This window comes from Dasypus novemcinctus, chromosome 22, assembly GCF_030445035.2.
Source record: "Dasypus novemcinctus isolate mDasNov1 chromosome 22, mDasNov1.1.hap2, whole genome shotgun sequence".
Taxonomy (NCBI): Eukaryota; Metazoa; Chordata; class Mammalia; order Cingulata; family Dasypodidae; genus Dasypus; species Dasypus novemcinctus.
In genome coordinates, this window is record NC_080694.1 from 71,858,587 (window position 1) to 71,862,247 (window position 3,661).

The 3,661-nt window shown below is 36.6% G+C and overlaps 1 pseudogene; it reads right to left on the reverse strand.

Annotated features, from left to right (window-relative positions):
- Positions 1 to 589: 589 nt before the first annotated feature.
- Positions 590 to 3,661, reverse strand: LOC101430015 (large ribosomal subunit protein mL39 pseudogene; annotated as a pseudogene).

Below are 3,661 nucleotides of genomic sequence, written 5' to 3' on the forward strand. Positions count from 1 at the left end.
GCTCTATTGCCATCTCAGACTACAAAGGTAAGGAGCATTTATGCACAAGTATTGGAGAATTATTTGCTGAGAAGACCCAGTGTCTCAAAGACTTTGTGAAACAGAGTTGCCATACTCACTGCAGACTGCCTGTAGTAGAATTTTTTTTAATTAAGAAGAAATTCACATAACATCAGAATCTTTTGAAAGAAAAATGATACTTCTATTTTTAAGTTACTATTAATTTGGGTCTCTTATAACTGAAATGTATCCTACCTGTTACCTGATACAGTCTTTATTTTACCAACAAATTGAATTAAGGGTAAGACATAAATGTGTTAAAAATTAACATTTTCCCATAGGGAAATTTAAAGTTATTACTCTTTTCTTTAAGTTAAACTTGTTAATTTAGTAGTAAAGATACAGAGAGTAAGAGATTAGTAAATTTGTTTGCAAAGTATATTACCTGGAAGTGAACTTTTATTGCTCATATGGCCTCTGTCCACACATGTGAGTTTCAGTTATCTTTATTTATTTTTGTTTCTTATCACTTATTTTTTATATGAAAATACTTTTAATTTACTGTTCATATTTAAATTTTAGGCAGTCACTAGGTAGCTGCACTTTCCTCTGTAGGTTGAGTTTGTTCTTCAGTTATTATATCTGTCCAATAGCTTATCCCATATTATAAAATGTTCTCTTAAGTGAAGAGGGGAAGATGGACCCTGGAATCTTCATACAAGATGTGGCTGGGTGGCCTGAAGATCATGAACTACTGACACTTCCTACTGGAAATAAATACATGCTCTTGGAACATGAGGGCCCTTGCTCACATCTATGAAGTAACCAAATTGGTGCAGTTTGACTATTCTTTCACAGTTCTAAGATGTCTTCTCTTTTGTACCTGTTGTGATGAAATATTTCTAATGTCACTTCACATCACTTTCCAGAGTTTCAAATGGAAGCTTTTTATAAAGGAAAGCATGAGCATCTTTTTTGAAGGAACACAGAATCTTTAGTTGACATCAACTCATGAAGTCTTTTATCCAAAATTTTATCGTAACAAAGCATAGCGATCTTTGAAAATAAAGAGTTTAACCTCACAGGGCTGGTCAAAGGCTGGTACACATGTCAAGGCTGTCTGTCCACAAGAGCCAGGATGAACTTGTTGTAGAACCACACACGTAAATGCATGGCACAGCTCTAAGGAGTTGAAATGCTTTTACTCATCACAAAGGCAGTGCGGGTGTCAGTTTCCCCAACATGTTTAGCTTCAGTCTTCTCAGTCTTGAGCGTTAATGACAACATCCTGTCTTTATCCTTATTAAAGAATTCATTCTGCATTTCTAGCAACCCTAGATTGGTGACGGCTGAGAAGCTGGTGATGCACCTATAAATCTCCAGCCGCCTGGCTGTTGGAGGCATCCCTGACCCCTGTGGTCATTGCCTCCATTGCAGCCGTGGGAAAACGTATCACTGAAATTTTGATATCAACAAAAATTTAGCCCTTGGTTCTTTGCTTTATCTCATGCTCTGTAGTCTTCTTTTTTCTCATGATTCAGATATGACTTTTTTGTCAAATAACATTAGTGTATAAAACCATTACCAACTCCTTAGTACCAGTTTAATATGTTCAAATGCTTTTTGGAGACTTCTATCTGAAAATTAATAAAAAGAGAAAACACTATCAGCACTCTATATGTGACGGTCCTGGTTCTTGTGTCTTGTATATAAAGTTTAAAATAGTCTTATTTAATTCATTGCACTGATAGAACCTCAAAACAAGTCTCATTGAAAGTTCATCCTTTTGTGAAAATTAGTTTTTCCTTTAGATATAGGCATTTTAGACTTAAACATTCCTAACCCAAAATTTAATCATCAGCTCTTCTTTGATTCTTCTCTTCACTTTCTCCTAAAAATACATTTTTTCTTCACAGTGTTTTTCATTTTTATCCTTTCTTTTTCTTTCTGAATATTTCTCCCATACTCAAACTCTATTTACTTCACAATGATATCATTGTATTAACTTCCAAGTGAAATGCCTTGCTTTCAAAATGTATTTTCAAGAAAATCCTGCACATAGTCCTTCAATTAATCTTCTTAAAATGTTTCCCCCAGTATACTCTTTTAACTTAAATTCTTAAATGATGCCATATTGTTTAGAAGACTGCTTTACATTTCTTAACATGAGATTCTGTCCTCCATGATCTGTATTCAGGTAAAGATTGATAAATATTTACTAGAAAATCAAATGAGATACCTGACTTGAAGGTGAGGTTAGACCAGATATCTGAGTGAAAGTGAGGTCTTGGAGTTTTATCCTGTGTGACCTTGGAAATGTTCAAAATTTAATGGGAATTAAGGTTTTCTTCAAGCTCTTTTTTAGACTTAAATTTTCCAGTGATTTGAATACAGTGTGCTGATTGGGACAAAAGTCACCTTTTCTTTCTTTCTCATTAATGCAAACTTATAACTATTATTTCTTTTTGTTAAATAGCAGCTTTGTGGCGGTGTCAAATGGCACGTGATTGGAAAAGGAATGTTTGATGAGTGAAAAGTCCTCCAAACCGTGTCTCTTTGGGCAAGATCCTTATCAACACTCATGAAGGATTATTGAGTTCATATGAGACTTTCTGTTCCAACTCCCTGAAGCAGCGTGTCCTGCCTCTTTAACTCTCAGAGCGCTGGCACACACCTAGGGATGCCTGGTTCTCATAAGTGATTCAAATAGTACAGAAACCCTATTGTCTGTCACCCGTGGAACCCAAAAAACAGCTTCACACCAGGAATTGTGAATTTGAACTTTAAGCTCTACTCCCATGCTCTCTTTCCTTCTGCAGGCAAGTATTTTTCTTCTTTTTTGAGACCCTCATTCTTAGATTTTTTATTTTCTTCAGCCATGCTCCTTGATTAACAATAGGGAATGCTTAGGAAGGAAGGACATTATCGAGCTCATGTAAGGGATGTGATCAAGCTGTCTGTTTTGGCTCTGGCCCAAGTGAATGTGCACTACGTTGCTTCCTTCAGAGTGTTATTTCTTAGCGACTGGAAAGATGTTTAGGTCTTCAAAACTTGCTTCATCTGCTCTTCTGATGTTCTGAACTGTTTTTAGGAAAGGACAAATCTTTCACTCCATGTTGGTGGGAAGACAAAATCCCACTGGGTGATAAAAACTATTGGCTTCCTAACCATCAGAGACTTTTACCAGATACATATTCTATAAGGAACAGAAAAAAGAAATCGATTAGCTCGGAGAGGCAGTTTCATACAGTGAAGTTGTTCATGTAGAGGAGGGAGCTAATGTTATCTGTGGTTCCAAAGGACAGAACTACAGTCAAATAGGTCGACTAACAACAGCAATGTCCACTTTTTGTTATTCCTATCCGCTATCCACTGTGGTTAGGTATGACATGTATTACATCACTGAATCCTCACCATTACCTGTGAGGGAGATATTGCCATTTTCATCAGGGAGGAGGTATTTTATAGTTTGTTAGTGGTTACAGTACTAGGATGTAAGCACAGAACAGTGATAACCAGGCATCCCAACCTGATGCCGGGGTTCCAATAGTTGTAGAGAAGGAGAACATGCTGTTTCACCACGGGATCAAAAAAGAATCTCAACTCACACTAAGATTTTGGTGTTCACAACTGGTAAGTGGAGGATGCTGGAATTGGCCAT